Here is a 20,927-nt window from a genome sequence, read left to right on the forward strand (position 1 = left end):
GGTGCTCTTAACCTCTGAGCCATCTCTCCAGGCCTGTGGTGTAGCTAGAGTTTTCCTGCCTGGCCCACAGTCAGGACAAATCTCTGACACCCGCCAGTCCCACAGCCATTCAGACCCAACCAAATAAACACAGAGACTTATATTGGTTACAAACTGTATGGCCGTGGCAGGCTTCTTGCTAACTGTTCTTACAGCTTAAATTAATCCATTTCTACTAATCTATACCTTGCCACGTGGCTTGTGGTTTACCGGTACTTTACATCTTCCTTGTCCTGATGGCGGCTGGCAGTGTCTCCCTCACCCAGCTTCCTGTTCTCTCAATTCTCCTCTCTGTTAGTCCCGCCTATACTTCCTGCCTGGCCACTGACCAATCAGTGATTTATTCATTGACCAATCAGCAACACATTTGACATACAGACCATCCCACAGAACTGTGGAGTGGAATTTTAAGTCCAACTAGCTGTTGGTTACTTAATAAAATCTGTGTCACTATTGAACCAATGGGCATGTCCTGCCAAGCCATAGATTATTGGAGTTTACAGGAGTCACAGTTGAGTAAGACTCTTCTTTTTTTCTTTTCCTCCCCTGGGAAACTGCAAAACACATTCCAGCACTATGAAAGCTAGGCAGAATGAATGATGCTTCCAATTGAGCATGAGCTTGATTTCTCTATATTCTGCCATCAAACTGTGTGGTGTTTTCAGCAAGTCTTACCATAAAGCCCTAGAGGGTAACCAATAGCAATGGCAATAACCTATGTTCTTTGGGTGGCTGTTTTTATTTGTAAAGAGCTATTTTTCTTCATCTTTAATTTTAATGTTTTCTTTTCATTGTTAAATCCAAGTGTTTTTTTTATCATGTGCTCTTTCTTTCCTTACATTCTTTTCTGAAAAAAAAATTTTTTTCTAGCCAGACTTGGTGGTGCATACCTTTAATCCAAACACTTGGGAGGCAAAGCCAGGCAGATCTTTGTGATTTCAAGGCCAGCATGGTCTACAGTGAGACTGTATATATATATATATATATATATATATATATATATATGGCAATTTTTTAAAAATTAAAATATAATAACATTGTTTTCCCCCTCCCTTTCCTCCTTCCAACCCTTCCCATGCTCTCAAATTCCTGGTCCCTATGTTTTAATTGTGGTTACACACACACACACACACACACACACTCTCTCTCTCTCTCTCTCTCCCTCTCTCTCTCTCTCCTAAATATAAAATCTGATCAGTCCATGTAATATTACTTGTATGTATGATTTCAGAGCTGACTACTTGATATTGGATAATCAATTTGGGGCTCTTCCGTGAGGAAGGCTATCTCTCCTACTCTCAGCATTCTTTTGGTTACCTATCTTTATCTAGGGTTGAGGCCCCATGAGATTTCTCCCTTCCATGTTAGCATGTCTATTGATGTCATCCTTGTTCAGGTCTTCTTAGGCAGCATGCTCATGAGACTTCACGAGTGTAGCTTCTCTGACATTCTCAGGTGAGGATTTTACCACCTCAAGCTTTTACCACCTTTCTGTCCCTCAGCAGCTATGCTCCCCCAGCCTTAGATACAGGAGTAGTGTTGCAGATGTATCAGCTGGAGTTGGGCATTCATATGGTCACTTGTTCTTTGCATTTTGATTGGCTCTGGTTTTCTGTAATGATCTTCATCTGTTGCAAAGAGATATTTCTTTGATGAAGCATAAAATACTTATTTGTGAGTACAAGAATATTTAGAATGCACTTAAGAATTATGCTGGTTTAGTAAAATGGCAGTTATAGGTTCTCCCCAAGATCTATGATCTATGACTTGGTAGTTGGCTAGGTTTCCAGTACCAGGCATGATTTCTCTTTTGAGCAGGCCTTAAAACAAAACAAAACAAAAAACTGCTTTGATGTAAATAAATACACCTAACAGTTTCTTAAAAGTCAAGGATCACTCAATGAATGAAATGATAATTATAATATTAAGAAAAGGCATTTATTAGATTGGTTTATATGATAGAAGCTAGGTAATTCAACTTGGGGGTACCACTATAACAACCTGCTTTCTCTTTCACAGGGAACCTGGTGAGGCTCCATTCACAAATTCTGAAAGCTAGATCCTTAAGTGGCATGCTTGGAAGCTGGGTTCTCTTTAACTTGAGAGGAGCCAATGGGCAAGTTCTACAAACCTTTAGCATTAAAGAAGTCTAGAAATGGCTGTCAGCATGCTGAGAAGACTTTTGAAAAACTGGTTAGCTGCTCAGCACAGCAGGCTGGACGCTTTAGTAATACCAACATGGTGCTGAAGGTATGGTGACTCCTGGAGAGCTGCTGGCCTTTCAATCACGTTAGAGGGTTGAAAAAGTTCCTATGTCAATGAAGGATGGCAGTAGTTACAGAAGCACTCTATAGGCATACCACCAAGAAGCAAAGGTAGGCAGTCCTGCTTTCTTCTCAGACCTCTTTGCACCTGGGCTGCTGCAGCAGGAAGGTGCTACCCTCCCTGTGGGCAGGTCTTCTCCCTTCAGTTAGTCCTTCCAGGAAATGTCCTCACAGACATGCCCAGAGGCAAGGCTTTTAGTTGAGAATCAAGATTCACCATCACATCTTTGTCCCAGAAAACAAACCCTTTTCTCAAGCCCGTCTTGTCTCTCTTTCTGTCCTGGACAGAGGTTCCTTTCTATGGGACAAGGAGATAGAAGGGGATGACCTTTCAGCATAGAGACCTTTGGAGTTGAACTCACAGCAGCTATGCTTACCTGCAAATGATGGGGTCTGTCACATTCTGTCTCAGATGATGGAGGAGCTATGAGACATTACTGGCAGTAATGGTTGCTAGGGAGGGCAAGTCATTTTCTTCAGTTGCCTACTAAGTTGTCCTTCTCTACCCATTTTTCTCCCCATTGTTTGCGACTCTGTGTATGCTACACAGACACTCTTCCACTGAATTAATCCCCAGCCCTAGAAGTAATCTTGCATATCTCTGACCTCTCCATAGCCATTACTTGTTCCCAAAACCTAACTTGTTCATCTTTTGTTGTTTATGCACTTCATTTTTATCAATGTGTGTTAGCAGTGTCTGTGTCTCTCAGTATTCTTACAAAGGGGCTTGAACAACAATACACGTTTGCTGAATATGGTTAGAATTTCTCTGTATTTGTTGGATTTTTCTGCTCTGTCATAAGGTGGCAGTGTACAGATTTAGAAATATAAGAGCTGGTGAGGTGGCTTAGTGGTTAAGAACAATGACTACTCTTCCAGAGGACCTGGGTTTAATTCCCAGCACCCACATGGCAGTTCACAACCGTCTGTAACTCAGTTCCAGGGGATCTGGCATCCTCACACATACATACAGGCAAAACACCAATGCACATAAGATAAAAATAAATTAAGGTTTTTTAATTAAAAAAAGAAATGTAAAGAGGTCTCAGGCTTTCAGTTTAAAAAAATTTTTTTAATGGTACTACAGAGTGAATGTAGAGTCATTAAGCTACACCTCTAGCCTCAAATCCCAGGTTTTAAAACTGAAATAAGATGTGGACAATGCACCTTAGTTGTCAGAGTACTTGGCTAACATGCATGAAGCCCTGGGTTGTATCTCCAGCATCACATAAAGCTGAATGTGTTGGCACAGCCTGAAATCTAGTCAATAACAGTGAGATGAAGGTAGAGTGACTGAAAGTTCAAGGTCATCTTTGGATACACAGAGTTCAAGGCCTTCCTGGGATATGTCACCCTGTCTCAAAACCAACTTAAAAATGATAAAATAGATTCTAAGTCCATGGTTTATCATTAATTTGCCAAGCAAGTAAACAGGTAGCTGTATCTTCTGCTTTGAAACAGTTCTGGCTTAGCAGGCTGTGACAGAGGCAAATTGTGGATATCAGGATATGTCCTAAGTTACTCCATATTAATGGGGCTTGGGTTTTCAGGCTGTGTCTTGCCCTACAGGACTTCATTTTATAAAGCAGTAGTTTGCTCAATTTTGAGGCAGAATGACTTTGCGGCTTGTTTGTGCAAGTAAACAAGCCCTAAACTGCTAACTTTATGCAAATAAAAAATTATCATGTTAAGAACACTAGTTGCTCTTACAGAGGTTCTGGGTCAATTCCTAGCACCAACATGGTGGCTCAAAACCATCCATAACTCCAGTTCCAGGGAATCTGATGCCTTCTTCTGATCTTTTTGGGCACCAGACATGTACATAGTACACACACATATGTGTGTGTGTTCAGGCAAAACACTCATACCCATTTAAAAAAAAGAAACATTTAAAATAAAAAATGCTACCATTAAACTTATTAAATCAAATCAGGGACACACAAACACCTATGTGTATAAAAACCATTATCAGAGGAACTAGGTTTATGAGTTTATCAAACACACCAGACCAAGGAATTTTGTAATCCCCTCACATGGGTTATATAAAGGTGTATCATCAAGACACTGCATGTGTATGTGTCAGGAGAATCAACAGTTATTAACAAAATGCAGACTGTCTCCAGCTTAGCAATGATTTCTCTGTTGGGCTGAATCCACTTGAACTTCCATTCATCTGGACCCACTGTGCCCTAAGCCAGCTCTGAGGCCTTGAACCAATCATGCTCTGGCAGCTCTGCCACAGAACAGCTCTGGGATTGGGTTCCTTGTCTTACTATCTTATCTATTTACCTACAGTGATTCTCTTTCGTTTTTGGACCAGCCTCATGCCTGGTTGCCTTTAGTTAGACTCCTCAGAATTCTATGTACACTCTAACTCCTCTTTTCCTGTTTTGTAACTCATATTTCATTGTGTGTCATTGCTGTGGGATGGTCTTCCTGTATGCTGTGAATATGTCTTGCTATGATTGGTTAATAAAGAAGCTGCTCTGGCCTATGAAGAGTCAAGTTATAGTTAGGCAGGAAATCCAAGAGAGAGACAGGAAGAAGAAAGGCAGAGGCAGGGGAGATGCCAGCCTGCTGCCCAAGGAGCAACATACCAGCAGACCAGTAATGCCACAGGCCACGTGGCAATACATAGATTATTAGAAATGGGTTAATTTAAGATGAAAGAGCTATCTAGCAAGAATTCTTAGCCATGGGCTCTACAGTTTGTAATTAATATTAAGCCTCTGAGTGGTTATTCTATAAGTGGCTGCGGAACTGCAGATGAGAGAGATTTGGCCTAACCACAGGACAGGCAGGACACAGGAAATCTTTTGGCTACATGACATGTGTGATCTGAGATTTAATATTAGCAATTACAATTGCAATGGAATAAAATAACCTTGTTTTAAGACAGATTATGGTGGGTCATGCCTATAATGCCATCACTCAGGAAGCTGAGGCAGGACTGCTTCAAGTTGGAGGCTAGCCTGAGCTATACAGTACATTTCAGGCCAGCCTAAGCTAGATATGTATGAGACTGTCTCAAAAAAAAAAAAAAATACAAAAAACTTGAGTACCTGATAATCCCACTGGGTGAGAATAATACTACTACCACCACCACTTTTTGAGCCAAATTTGAAGCAAACTTTATTAAATACTGGCCAGGACGATAGACATGGACCAGGTCCATACCCAGAATTCCCAGAGAATGGCCATGAATTACATTAGTCAAGTGCTTATTAAGGCAAAACCCATAAGGTTTCATACTTCCTGCCTTCATCCATTCGGAGCAAGCCTATCTCCTGACATACTTCCTGCCTACATACCTCCCACCTACATGCGATTAAGCACATATTTACAGCTGGGCAACCAACCTTGTTTATAGAAGTGAAAAGGTGTGGCTTGTTAGCTTGCATCAGTGGTTCTCAACCTGTGAGTCATTACCCTTTTGGGAGTCAAATGACCCTTTCACAGGGGTTCCTTATCAGATATCCTGCATATCAGATATTTACATTATGATTAATAACAGTAGCAAAATTACAGTTATAAAGTGGCAATGAAAATAATTTTATGGTTGGGGGTCACCATAACACGAGGAACTGTATTAAAGGGTCACACCATTAGGAAGGTTGAGAACCACTGTCATACATGAACAGCCCTGAGCATTCCAGGAAGTTATCTGTCCTTGAGCAGCAGGGTTTACAGGATTACCTGTCCTTGGACAAGTGTAGCTTACATGTTAGCAGCTTTTTGTTTTACAGACCTCTTAAGCACAGTAATTTAAACTTAAAACATCACTTTAGCCCTCACATTCAAAGTAAAATCAGTTCATTTAGGTGACCCAGGGTTGTGAGATTCCACAACTGGTTAAGTGCTTGCCACACAAGCCTGAGGAACTGAGCTCAGTTTCCAGTACTCTCCATTAAAAGCTGGACATGGTGCACAGTGCTGGTGAAGCAGAGACAAGAGAAGCCCTGGAGTTTGCTGGCTAGCCAGCCTAGCAGAATTCAAGAGCTCCAGATTCAGTGAGGGACACTGTCTCAAAAAATATAGTGGAGAATAACTGGAAGATGCCAACATTAATCTCTGGCCTCCACTTCAGGTACACACACATGCAACTGCAAACACTTAGGCACATATACATCACCCTTTTTCAATTCTAAGCTACTTAAAGATGACAAAATTGACATAATATGTGAATTTGATATTCAATCAACTCTGATATTGTGGAAAAACACAAATGTGTCCATCTGTTACTAGCATAGCTCATTCAACAAAGGAATTTGTTCACTGTTTCTAAAGGAAAACTTCTTTCTCTATTAAGCTTTTTGGTATTGTGTATTGGTGTTACGGAAGACTTTAAGTGTTTGAGCCTTAATCCATGTAGCTAGCAGTTATCATTAGAATAAATTTATGTTTATTTGAATCAATGGCATTACCTCCTATATACATAGCTATTCTTAGAATTTGAAAGCTTTTATCATTAAAGACAGTGAACTCCAGGTTAAGATGATTTGAATGCAATCCAACATGGACTAAAGTTCCCGTATTTCATTTAACATCCTATACTGTTATGACTGTTTTCTAAAAAATTCCTAGAATTTATACTAGAACTTGTAAATTATACTAAACATACACCTGATTGGGTCACAACAGCTAGAATGACTTTCTTTCTGCTGTCCTATTACATGCTAGGCTTATTTGTTGGGAGCAGTGTGAGCCACGTGAAACCTATGGGATACATAACTGTATACAAAAATGTGACTAAAGGGCTATTGGCACAAGTGCTGTCATTGAGTGTCAGAGCCTTTCTTTAGAAAATGACAGCTTCAATTCAGACACAAGGGAATGAATAAATCCTGTTTGACTGAGTCACTCACTACCCCTGACTTGTGCTACAGTTACCCAATTTGAGATAACTTACCGAAAACTTTGATGACATATCACGATTGGTGAGGATTTTGTTACTGTTTAGGATTTTCTTGCAGTTTCTCTAAACTTTATTCATGTGACAAGCCTCGTTTAGCTTGTTTTTCTTAGACAGTTTTGAAAATTAGGGGCAATTTCCAAGACACCAGAATGTTAGCTATGAAAACTTAGTATGCTATATGACAATAACCTTTGTTTTCCTTTGGTGTCTGATATTTAAGTCCTTTCAGGAGGAAAGTATGCTCACTATCCTCTTTTTCACTTCAAATGATAATTTCCTTAGCATAAATGTTAGTGTGGAAAACACTTGGCATCACATAGAGTGACTAGATTTTAAACCAAGTTCTTTTTACAAATCTGTTTCATACCAAAATACTGAAACCATGTTCTCTTCCTGTTTATGCCCTTCCCACTCTTCTCCAAACTGGGGGACTTCTACTTTAAGAATGAACTCAAATGTCACTCCTTAGTGAAGAATTGTTGTTTTTTTGAGACAAGATCTCACTGTAGCCCAGACTCACCTCGAACTCGCAGCAGTCTTTCTGCTTCTGCCTCCCTCCGGAATCCTAAAACACCGGATTCGGTGGGGGGCGGCGCACTGGTGTGCCCCACCACACCCTCTGAGAATTTAACAAGTGAGTTAGATAAGCTAAGCTCCTACAGCTCACTATGGGGTGGGGTACATTCCCTAGCACAGCATAATGGGATTATCTATTCCTCTGTGGGTTTGAATCCCTGGGGTGAGGGTTTTGAGCGCCAGGGTGGTATCGTTTTCACTGTTTCATCTCTTCAGAGCCTAACACTAGGCACACAGTAGGTTCGCTTACACTGAACTACCGGAACCCTACTTTGGCGAGTCCCGTCCAGGTGACTCTCCAGGTCCCAGAGGTGGCGCCACCGCAGGCGTTTCAGCTGGAGCACCGGTTCCCGCCAAGAGAGCATTTGAAATCTAGCGGCGGGGCGGCCGCAGGGGAGCCGCAGGACCACCGCCTGCCAGCGCCTCGTGCTGCCCGTACCTGCTGGCAGACCCCGCGGAGGCGACCCTGGCGTTTGCTCTGCTCACGGGAACGCGCTCCCGCAAGAAGTCTCCCAGGCGCTGCTTTGGCTGGGCGGGAGATGCTGTCCGTTTTTGCCTAACGGTGACTGGAAGCGTGGGGAGAAAGTGTGCTCAAGGATTTGTGGGTGGCCTGAGACCGGTGCCGGCTGGCGGCGCCGAGGCGCCCTCGCACCGAACCCACCGCTCGGTCCCGCCAGCCAGGACCCCGAGACGCCACTCAGCCGTCACGGAGCCCGGCGCCACGCCCACTATGGGCGGAGCGCCGTCATTCGCGTGAGAACTCGCCTCGCAGCGCCTCTGCCTAGTACAAGGTCTCGCGAGAAGCGGCTAAGGAGCCGGCCTGCAACCTGCCGGGGCGGCTCTGGTAGGCGCAGCTGGTGGAGCGGCCGCCTTACACCTAGCACCGGACGGATCCGGTGGAGTAGGCGGAGGGAGAGGAGCGTCGCTCTCGTAGCCCTTCTCCTCGACCCTCAGTGGACGTCTCAGGGGCTGGAAGGTTGGAGCGGGCTGGGCGCGGGCGGCTGGGTTTGCGGTGGAAGCCGAGGGCGAGGCTGGCTGCTGGGGCCGGGGTCCCGGCGGCTGGGGGGAGCGTGGGTGGCGCTCAGAGCTGCCGGCTCCGGCACCGGGTCTGGAGAGGCGGAGAAGGGTGATGCTTTATGTGGGTTAGGAGCCCGGAGGCCTTTCCCCAGGGGAACAAGGCGATCCCTCACACCTCCTTTCCAACCTCCTTTTCAGGGCAGAGTAACCCCGTGCCCCGCCCCTTTCCTGTCATCCCTGGGCCACCGCAGCGACAACCCGAAGAGGGGCGCATCACAATAGGGCGGTGAGTAAGGCTCCCAGTTTGGGGATGAGGTGGTGGGGGAGTCGCCCTTTGGGTAGAGGCTGAGACACCTGTACTGTGCTGCGTGGTTTTATCCTGTAACCGTATCAACAATGGTAAAGCTTTGTTTGCCTCTAACTTGCCCAGAAAAGGTTCTGATTTATTCTCTGGGACTTGTGTAGTCTTATTACTTCTTGTATTTGGGATTTCGCTTAGCAATTTGTTAGTGCCGGCCAGTGTGCCTAGCCTCGGCCTTTACCGGATTCCCATTTCTTTTTTCTCTTTAGAATTTTGAATCTTGGCCCTGATAGAATTACTGGTTTTTGTCCCTTATTTGGAGTTCATGACATGCTAAAAACAGTTTTCCACTTTGTGCACTTAGTATATGAAATTATTTTATAGCCGTGCTTTAGGAGTCTCCATGCTTTTTATTTAAGTTAACAATGTGAATGAAGCAGTACAATGTATTGATTGGCAATTGGGTGTCTTTCTTTTCTTCCCTGCTCCCCTCTCTTTTCTTACCTCCACTAGCCAGATCTGATCAAAACTTTTTAGAGAGGGGGTTAGCGATGACTTTGAATGAAAGAGACTGTAGAAATTGGAATAAAAGATATAATAAAGCACGCAAATGTAAAAGCTAAAAAGAGTTTCTGCATGGGAGAGTCCATCTAGAATTCAACCCTGGCCTTTGAACCAAAGACTGATACCTGAATGTTAAGCAGAAAGCGGTAGAAAATACTTGGAAGATTACTTATAATAGATAAACATTGAATTAGTAAAGTTTTTGAGGAGAGTCATTTTTTTGAGTTTTTATGCTTAATAATTTTCTCTAATATAGAGCTTATCTAGTTAACTTTTATTCTTATGAGTGGAGAAAAAGTAAGAAGAGAGCTTCAGAAACACAGCATATGGTAAGGCTTCAGAGTGATGAGTTCAGAAAGTTGCAAACAATGTTTTTGAGTTATTTTTTCACACTCTCAAAACTTCTAGGTCGGACTTTTTACCTCCTCTATGTTATTCTCCCACCAGTCTGAATTTTGTTCAATTTCATTCTTTCTGTTCTTCAAAGACTTGTATAACTTTTTTTTTTAACTATTATTAAATGAAATCACAGAGAACTGTGGTCTGCTTGTGGCCTCTTAACATTTAAATGGCCTACTGAAGTGTACAAGTGATTGGAAATACTATGCATCTCTCAGAGAGATAGGAGGGAGTAACGTTCACATGCCTTCGGGTACTTAGACAGGTAATGAGCATGTCAGATGCACTGGAGAGCTTCTTCTGTCTTGTCTGAGAGGCATCAGTATTCAAATCCACCTGATTAATTGTATATATGAATGTGGAATCCGTCTTCAGCATTCTTAAAAGACTATAGGAACTCTAGAATTTTAAATATAGTCTCCTGATTTTTTAAAAATACTGGCAAGTAAAACAAAAACAGTTTCATGTGGCCCAACCAAACCTACTTGTATTTTCATCTTTAACATATGAAACTATTTTAGAGCTATGTCTTATATCTGGTTTAAAAGTTGTATTATAGGCCAGAATTAATTTAATAACTAGAAGCAAAGGTTTAAATCAACTATGTCAGTTAATTTGGAATTGCAAACTTTTAGAAGAACTGGGGAAAATGCCAGATTTAATTAAAATCAGAAGATGGGTTCAATGCCCATTAAATACAGTGCTACAAATTAAATGGGTACTTTCTGCAGTAGTCTCTTTTTGTCTACACTTTTGCTTTTGTAGTTTATTACTGGCTTGAAATTAATAAATGGAGAAATTCCAGAAAAAAAGCCCATAAGTTTCAAATTGCATACTGTTCCAAGTACAATGATAAAATTGAGTTTCTCCCACCATCTTTACTGGAGCATAAACCACCCCTTTATGCAGGTGTGTCTGACCAGAATGTTCTACCTATCCATTTGCCACTTTAGTAGTGATTTGGTTATCAGCCTGACTGATGAGTTCACAGTGTGTTCAGGAACCTTTATTTTATTTAATGATGGCCCATGGTACAAAAGTAGTGCTGTTAGTAACTCATATGTCAACAAGAAACCATAAAGTGCTTCTTGTATGTGAAAAAAGTGAAAGTTTCTGACTCAAAAGGAAAGAAAAAAGCATATATATGCCAAGGTTGCTAGGATGTGTAACTCTGCAGTCACGGAACCTTTTACCAGGGTATATTGTTACAATTTTTTTACTTTTTTATTGTTAATTATTGTTGTTACTGTGCCCAACCAGTGAAGTTTCCCATAGGTATGTTTATGTAAAGAAAAACATAGAATACCTGGGATGTGATTCATTGGTACTAGTCACAGTTTCAGATCTACTGCTTAACTTGGAACATATACTTTTAAGAGGGGACTATATTAACATATTTACTATAAGAATAACTGACGAAAAACTTCTTAGTGTTTATTATTAGATTTGTAAGTATCTTAAGAGCAAATTGGTTTATTTAGAAGGTTGCTATTATACTTGTACCTATATGTAAAATTAAGTCCAGGAGACCCTTGGCAGTCCATTTCAGGATTCAAGTACTTATTTTTTGTTGTACTTTCTTACACATTGTGTCCCTGGGCATTGACTTTTACCAAAGGAAATACAGGTCCCCTGGCACATGGGGAGAACAAGAAGGTTGGCAATGGGATGAAGAAAGTTCATTGATTTAGATTACTTTTTCTTGTAAGAAGAATGGGTACTTTGGTTAAACTTTGTGCCTAATACATTGTATGACTAACAGCATTTGTGGAATTAAAGCTTGTGGATTAAAACTCATTTACCCATTAGTAGGAAGTACTTTAATCACATAATCTGCTTCATGCTTTGTTGGGCTGTGAGGAATAGGAGTTTTATAGGTCAGACTCCAGTCCCAAGAGATGGGTCTTACAGAGTGAGGGTCTTTATCTTCGTGGTAAAGGCATGAGAGAAAGCTAGGTAAGGAAGAGTTTGGAAAAGGAAGATGGAGGAGCTACATACCCCTCTGTTACTGTGCAGTTGTACAAACAGGACTGACCTTCACAGCTGAGTTTATTATGATTTGTATAAAGACTGCAAAGGGTATTGTATTTTAAGTCAGGACTTTTGAGGGGTTTATATGCTAGATTTTCTTCTTTTTAGCACCATCTTTTCAAGCTCAGCTCTGCTAATATCTCATCAGCTCCCTGCATCTCTCTAGAACAAGAGGTGAAAAGAGAAGACACATACTATATTTAAAAGATGTTCCTATTTGAGAGTTAAAAACATTTTTTTTAGGGATTTGTTTTATGTTTGTACAGATTGTACCTGTTGGTGGGGGGTGGACCATCATTCCCCGCCATGTTTCTATGGTGACTTATAAAGTAGGAAATGTTCTCTTGCAAGTAGCTTTTTGCCCCCCTCCTCCCACCCTCTGAAATGATTTTTCAAAGGAGGATTAGAAGAAGGGGTTGAATGGATTGTCCTCATTGCCTTTGGTTCTGTTTTTGGGTCTCTTGATTCTTAGGACATACATTTTCAATATATTCATCTGTATGGTAGGTTTATCTGAGCAGGCTGGACCTCTGTGAGGGAGAAGGAAATGGAACACCTCCATGTCTAACTGGGTAAGTTTAATTTACAATTGAAGTGATTTACTATTTGGCCAGTGACTTTGATTATATTTTTAATCCTTATCTGTCTTAACTCCTTTATTTTGTTTTTTTGTTGGTTTGAAGTAAAGTTATGGCAGAGGTGGGGTTTGGGGGAAGAGATAGTTGCAGACGTTTATAGTAGAGGAAGAGTTGCAAGTTGTTTTTCTCTAATCCCAAACTCTAACCTGAACTCTAAAATGCTCTGAAAATGTGCATCCTTCTGAGCAGCCACCTGTTGACCAACCTAATGGTGTTTCATGTGTAAAATTACCTTTAGAGTATGTATATAGGATGTTTATGAAACATAAATGAACTTGTGTTTAGTCTTGGGCTCCCTTCCCAAGATACTCATATATGCAAACATTAAAGAATTTTAGGAAAAAATCCACAAATCTGTAATCTGAAACACTTTTGGTCCAAGACATTTCAGATAAGGATACTCAAACTGTTTTTGAGTTTTGTTTTTCTCTCTTTGATAGAATGTTTATTAGGGTTCAAGCTAAAGTTTCAGTTTCCTTAATATGGCCTGCTGGTTTACTTTGTGGTCCTTGAAACTGATGCCTCCTTGCTAAGAAGGTAGCAGACTAGAACTCAGAGGTAGAAGATGAGCAATTGGAATTCAGAGATGCTTTCAAGAGAAAGATTAAAAGCTTAGTAAAGTTTTTATGTAGGCAGTAGGAATGCAGTGAGTCAAGTACAACTTTAGAGTATTTGGATTAGAATAGGTAGGGTCTGTGATCACATTCTGAGTCTGAATAACTCCAGAATCTGAAACATTTGTCATCCTAAGCACTTCGGTTAATGGATTCTTAACCTGTATTTGAAATAGTAAAACTTAAAGAGGAAAGACTTTGTTAAACATGCAGTCTTATGTCACAATTTCTGAAGATTGTAAGGTATTGTTGCTTTTATATTTGCCAATGAAAGCAAAGATACTTTACTTTATTAATAATTTAATTGTATTCTCTTTAAAAATGTAATGTACCTGATTATATGATATCCCAGGAAGATTAGTGGTATACATTTGTGTGTATAACCTACACACAATAAATCCTCTGTATATGTTAAGTGATCTTGAGATTATTTAATGCTTAATTCAATGTAAGTTCTGTACAAATAGTTGTTCTACTGTATTTAGAAGATAGTGACAAAAACTCTACAACTTTGAGTTCATTATATCTGTGGGTGTTGAACATGAGAATTGTAGTGTGAATCCTAATTGGTCTTAATAATAAAAACACGGAGCCAGATATCGGGACAAATGCTGAAAGATCAGGGAGACAGGAGCAAGCCACAGCCACCTCTTACCTCGCCAACTCCTTAGCCTGAAAGGGGTGAGCTCCTGTCTCCTCCCACCTTATATTCCTCTCTCCGCCCAGCCATATCACTTCCTGTTTCCACCTTCCTAGTGCTGGGATTAAAGTGTGTCTCCCAAGTACTGGGATCAAAGGCATGAGATCCTAAGTGTTGGGATTAAAGGTGTGTGCCACCACTGCCTGGCTTCTATGGTTAACTACTGTCTAGCCCCACACTCTGATCTCCAGGCAACCTTTATTTGTTAGAGCACAAACAAAATATCACCACAGAGAATACAGAAGGTTGACAACTCATTTTTATCTTTGTAGTTGAAAGAAATGATGTATTAGTATCTGGGGGACATAAAATTAACATTTAGTATTTGGCTGTGTATAATATGAGAGAATGTCATAGTGAATCACTTATTACAATACTACTTGATTAGAAACTATGAATAATAATTTTCTAAGGTCATTTAAAATTATGATCATACTTTTATTCTTGAGTTATTTTGGAATCATTTAGGTTTGAGTTTAAAGCTCATTGTTAAGCTTTTTGACATTAAAGTTACTTAATCTCTGTAAAAATTTGTTTCCTCACATGAAAATGTGTATAGGACATAATTGTTAGGGATTTAAGGATGAAAGGAAGAGTATTTTAAAATGTTATGCAATAGTAGGACAGTATATCATTATAAATGGTTAGCACTTTGACTTTTCTTTATTTATGTGCAGAAGATAGCATATTGGCCTTGTTGTCCCTACTTCTCTGCCTACCTACCCTGTGTTCTTGAAACACACCCATCAGTTAACTTATGCACATATCTGCCCAGCTCATTTGAAGAAGACAAGTTCAAATTTTTATTTACAGCCTTTGGCAGTGCAATTTTTCCATGACAATTTCAGAAGTTTTTTTTAAAATTTATTCCAATAAATATTGAACAGTAGGAAGCCTTTCTTGTTTTTCATATTGGTATCCATTATCTGATATTTGGTATTCTATATAATTTGAATGCCAGGTAGAAAAGAAGAGGAGTGGGTGTTTTGAAAATCATCCATTGGAATGTTTTTTAAAAACTAAAACATTCATTAATTTAAATTATTTTATTTTCCACTTTTAAGATATCAGTGATCATTATCACCTGTAATGAGTAGAATGTTCTGGAATTTTTGCTTGGAGACTATATAAAATGACAACTTAAAAGTAATTTTTCAGAATTATGATTATTGTGGGTTGTAGAGGGTGTCCATACCACAGAGCATATGTGGAGGTCCGAGGACAGCTTGTGACATTAGTACTCTTCTTCCACCGTCACATGGGTTCACCAAGCTTACAGTACAAGCACCTTCGTCCACTGAGCCCTCTTGTCATCCTCCCCACCTCCCCCCAAAAATACATTTTAAATCTCAGTTACCTAAGAAGGAATTGTAGATAAAAGTTTGCAACAAATAATTTTTATGATCTTTCTCGTTTTTGGATGGACATACAAAGTTCTGACTTATTTTAAAAGTAATTATTTCATTCAGGGCAGTTTGTTTTACAGAGTATGTGCTTGAATTTAATTTTCTAATGTCTAGAAAGCAAATGGTGCTGTCTACTCCTTTTAACTCATTCATTTATTTAGAGTTGTGTGTGTGTGTGCGCGCGCGCACATTCCCTTTTTCTCAAACTCAAGGCCTTGTGCTTTGGCATGCTAGCAGGCTCTACTGCTGAGCTGCATCACTAAGCCATGGACAGCTGCTTATAGAAGCCTGTAACTTACTATATGGTAGTTAATTGTAGGACATTCTTCATTTCTTTTTATTAAGTTCTCCCAAATTGCTAGTTTCTTCTTTAAAAGAGAATATTCAGTTATTGGAGACTAGCAGAACTATCAAACCATAATATTTAAAAGTACTGTAAAATAATTAATGCTCTAAAAATTTGGAAGAGAAAACTGAAGCACATGTGGATCAAGACCTCTTAGCTGATTAAGATAGTAAATAATACCTAGAAATAGGAAGACTGAGCCTATAATGTAGATTGACAGTTTGCTGAGTGTTTTGACCTAGTGCCCACCCTGGTGAGTTCGATGTACTACTTTATGAGATGTGTGAAAATGTTTATCATGCAGTAGGAAGAAAACATTAGAACATCTATTTATATTGGTTTTGGTTTTTTTTGTTTTTCAAAACAGAGTTTCTTTGTGTAGCCTGGCTGTCCTGGAACTTGCTCTGTAGACCAGGCTAACCTTGAACTCACAGAGATCCGCCTGCCTCTGACTCCCAAGTGCTAGGATTAAAGGCATGTGCTACCACCGCCTGGCATATATTGGGTTTTTACTGCATGGTTTTTTCATTTTCTTTTTTGAATATTTGTACTACATATGTAATACTGCTATGGTAGGATATGTAAATTATACATATAATTTATGTTAGTTGAGCTCAAAATGTATTAAGAAAGAGTAAAAGCTGCTATATTTTTATAGCACATCTAGTGAATATTATCTAATGGTAGCCCTAAACAGATGTTAATTTGAAATTGTTTTATGGTGAGAACTTTGAAACACTTCTTGTAAAATTAGATTTCTTTGGAGTTTTTTTTTGTTTTTTGTTTTTTTTTTTCTCCCTGATTTTAAAAGTAATGGTTATGGCATGTAGTTTGAGAACTTTGAAACACTTCTTGTAAAATTAGATTTCTCTGGAGGTTTTTTTTTTCCCTGATTTTAAAAGTAATGTTTGTGGCATGTAGTTTGAGACATTTAGCAAAGGTCAAAGAAGAAAATAGCACCATAATCCTGTGATTCAATGGTAATTGTTACTAGTCACAAATATATTCAAACATACAATACACTAAACACACTCAAAATTAGAATCATTCTGTAGGAATGATTTAAAAATTTTGCTTTGAGAAATTAAAAGGAAACTCAGATAATATAATCAGTTCCTTACTTTTGGAAATTTGGTTTTTTTCCCCCCCATCTCTTTTGCCATAAATGCTTTGATGAAAAACTTACTTTATGAATTTTGTTTTGAACTGTTGTGTTAAAATATATGATAACTACTTTAAAAGTTTATCTCACAAACTTGAGTATCCATTTCCCCAATACTTCAGTCACCACTGGTTATCATTCAAACACATCTTTGCTAGGGGTGTGTATGTGTGTCTATGCGTGTGTGTGAGAAAACTATGTTTAGAATAACTCTATCTTATAAAATTTATAGTTTGTTATCTATCTTTTTAGTTTAACTTATTATGTCATCTAATCTGATGCTTCTTGGGAACTAGTCTGTAGCTTCAGTTCCAGGCCCTGATGCTTTTAAGGAGTCTGCCAAAAACATTACCATATGGCAATTCACTGTATATTCTTTTTTTTTTTTTCATTTATTTATTTTTATTTTAAGTGCATTCGTGTTTTGCCTGCATGTATGTCTGTGTGAGGGTGTCAGATCCCCTGGAACTGGAGTTACAGAAAGTTGTGAGCTGCCATGTGGGTGCTGGGAATTGAACCTGGGTCCTCTAGAAGTGCTCTTAACCACTGAGCCTTCTCTCCAGCCCCTGACTGTACATTGTTTTTCTAGAGTTCTTTGCCTTAAAAGATTGCTGCTGGATTTTTTTAAAGGTTTATTTTGTTTATGTGTGTCTGTATGTGTCTCTGAGTGTACGCACACATGTCTGTGAGCAGGTACACATGCCTGTGTGCACATGGAGGCCCGAAGAGGGCCTCATTCTTCTGAGCTGGAGCTATGGGTGTTTGTTGGATACCTGGTTTATGTGGGTGCTGGGACCTAAACTCTGGTCCTCATGATTGTGTAGGAAGTGCTTTTAACCACTGAGCCATCTCTCTAGCTCCCAAGGCTCAGAAATTTTTGTTTGTTTTTTAATTTAAATGTGAAGCTTGGTGGTTTTGGTTTTTATTCTGAAAGTCAGTATTCACCTGTTATTTTTCCTTGACTTTGTTTTTATGTTCTACTTTGAACTTTTTGCTTTCTGGAATTCTTGGGGAAATAAGGTAATATTAGGAAAGAAAGTTCTTTTTCTGTTTTAGAATCTTATCTGTCATCTTTTTATCTCTTAGTGTTTTGAAATGCCACCACTTTTTATTTTCTGAGTTTGGCATTTTGATGTGTTGTATATTAAATCTGAGAGATATACATTATAGTGGGAAAAACCCACCAAATTTGACTGTAGCGATACGGAGCCCAGCTTTAATTGGCTGTGTGATAGATGCTAAAGTAAGTTACTGAAATCAGTCTTAATTTAAAGGGTCTTTGAATATATTTTTTTTCTCAAAATGGAACACTGCCCAGATTCCTAAGTTATAGGGATATCTAGAGAGTGTTTTTCTGTTATCAAGTATTTTGTCCCAGGGCAAATTTTAGATTGTTTAAAATGAAGAGGGAAAAATAACTTCCTTTATGAAAAATATTGTAATATTTTGCTTCTGTGCCGGCAAATACAGTAGCTACCAGCCTTCGTGGGTAACATGACAGCTGCTCAGCTTCAAGAACATGGTCATGTCAGATTCCAAAGAAATAGCTATACAACATAGGCCCATGTGGCTATTTAAATTAATTTTAAGAGTAAGTTAAAGATGCACTTCATCTAGGTATGGTGGCAGAAGTCTGGAATCTGAGTTACCCAAGAGACTGAGGCAAGTGAATCACTGAGAGAGGCTAACTTGAGCTACATAGTAAGTTTAAAGCTAGCCTTTACATAGTGATATTTTATCTAGAAAAAAAATAATAAAAATAAAAAAATTAAAATTCTTCAGTTGAAATTGACACTGTCTTTTTGAGCCAGGTGTGGTGGCACACACCTTTAATCTCATCTGGGAGACAGAGGTAGGAGGATCTTTGTGAGTTCAAGGCCAGCCTGGTCTACATAATGAGTTATAGGACAGCCAGGGCTATACCATGAGACACTGTCTTAGAAAAAGAAAAAGAAAACAGACACTATCATTTCCCCCTTTTATTAATTTTTCTTATTTTTTAAAAAGCATTTTTATTTTTTGCATGAGTGTTTTGCCAGCATGTATGTAAGTGTACTGCATGTGTGCCTGGTACCAATGGAGGCTAGGAGAAGGTGCTAGGTACCCCAGAACTGAAGTTATAGATGGTTGTGAGCTGGGAATGCTGGGAATGGAACCCAGGTTCTCTGAAAGAGCAGCAAGTGCTCTTAACCACTGAAGCATTTCTCCATCACCTATTTTTAAAAAAATGTATAAAACATTTATTGTACATTGAGCAGGTGCTCTCTGTACCCACCTACCCTTCTTTTTCTCCTTCTTCTCCCTCCCAGTCCCTTTATTCTCTTAGACAGTCTCACTTCTACTTTAGTGTCGTATATCTGTACATGATTTTATGTATCTCTGTAAAATCTAGGAACCACAAATGAGAGAAAACGTATTTGCCTCCCAGTTGGATTCATTTTCTGCAAACCACATAGCCCCTTTATGACTAAAAAATTATATCCATTGTGTCCAAATAGACCACAATTTCTTCATCTGTTCCTCTGTTGGACACTGGGTTGATTCTATAACTTCACTATTATGCACACATTGATTATGTATCACCATACTTTGACTTGGAATCCTTTGGGTCATCTGTTAGGTCCATTTTTAGTGTTTTGAGGAACCTTCCTACTGTCTTCCCTAGTGGCTGGACTAGTTTACATTCCCAATAGCAGTAAGCGTTCCCATTTGTCAACATTCCTACCAGCATTTGTTCTTTGTTTTCTTCATGACTGTCGTTCTGACTGGGGTAGGCAGAATCTCAGTGTGGTTTTGATTTGCATTCCTGTGATGGCTAGTGAAAATGAATGATTCTTCGTATGATTATTGCCCATTTGTATTTCATCTTTTGAGAACTGTCTGTACATTTCATTAACTGGGTTGTTGTATTTCTTGTTCGGTTTTCTTTTTCCTTTTTTTTTTGTTGTATATTCTAGATAATAACCTTCTGTCAGATGAATAGGTAGCAAAGATTTTCTTCATTCTGTAGTCTGTGTCCACTGGATTGATTGCTTCCGTCCTTTGCAGAAGGCTTTTTAACTTTATTGTCAATTGGCGTTATTTCCTGAGTGACTGGAGTCCTAATTAGAAACTGAATCCTTTTATCTTGGAACATTTTCCCCTGCATTTCTCTCTAATAGTGTCAGAATTTCAAGTCTTCATTTAGGTCTGATTCATGGAGTCACGGAGTTGATTTGTTGTTGTTGTTGTTGTTTTGTTTTGTTTTTTTTGAGACAAGATTTCTCTGTGTAGCTTTGGAGCCTGTCCTGGAACTTGTTCTATAGACCAGGCTGGCCTTGAACTCACAGAGATCTGCCTTCCTCTGCCTCCCGAGTCTGGGATTAAAGGTGTGCGCCACCATCGCCTGCTGGGTTTTTCACCACCACCCAGAGTTGATTTTGTACATGAAAGACAGAGGTCTATTTTCCGTCTTCTCCACATCTAGGTACTAGTTTTCTCAGCATCATTTGTTGAAGAGGCTGTTTTTTTCCAGGGTATGTTTTTGTCATCTTTGTCAAATATCAATTGGCTGTAGCTGTGGCTTTACATCTCTATCTTCCTTCTCTGTCTCATTGATCTGCATATTTTGGTGTGGGTACTGTTTCATTTGTTTTGTTATGATGGCTCTGTAGTATAACTTGAGATCAGGTATAGTGATGCATCCAGCAATTTTTCCCCCCTCAGGTTACTTTGGCTATCTGGAATCTTTTGTACTTCCATATGATCTTTCAGGATTTGGTATTGTTGCCTTTTCTGTTTCTATGAATAATAACATTGAAATTTTATGGTGATTGCATTGAACCTGTAGATTGCTTTTGATGGTATAACCATTTTTTTGTAATATTCTTCAAATCCAAAACTGTGGGAGATCTTT

General features: G+C 39.3%; 1 protein-coding gene across 4 annotated transcripts in view; it reads left to right on the forward strand.

Annotated features, from left to right (window-relative positions):
* Positions 1-8,640: 8,640 nt before the first annotated feature.
* The window catches only part of Btbd10 (BTB domain containing 10), a 60,597-nt gene continuing 48,310 nt past the window's right edge, over positions 8,641-20,927 (forward strand). For 2 of the 4 annotated variants that reach the window (XM_052763447.1, XM_052763450.1), the window contains exons 1-3: positions 8,641-8,830; positions 9,070-9,157; positions 12,674-12,738. The gene's annotated coding sequence lies outside the window, so the exon portion shown is untranslated. The remainder of the gene's footprint in view (positions 8,831-9,069; positions 9,158-12,673; positions 12,739-20,927) is intronic. The other 2 variants (XM_052763448.1, XM_052763449.1) reach the window with 1 other exon arrangement.

The sequence above is a fragment of the Peromyscus californicus genome, unplaced genomic scaffold, assembly GCF_007827085.1.
Source record: "Peromyscus californicus insignis strain IS unplaced genomic scaffold, ASM782708v3 Scaffold_4__1_contigs__length_199733344, whole genome shotgun sequence".
Classification (NCBI taxonomy): Eukaryota; Metazoa; Chordata; class Mammalia; order Rodentia; family Cricetidae; genus Peromyscus; species Peromyscus californicus.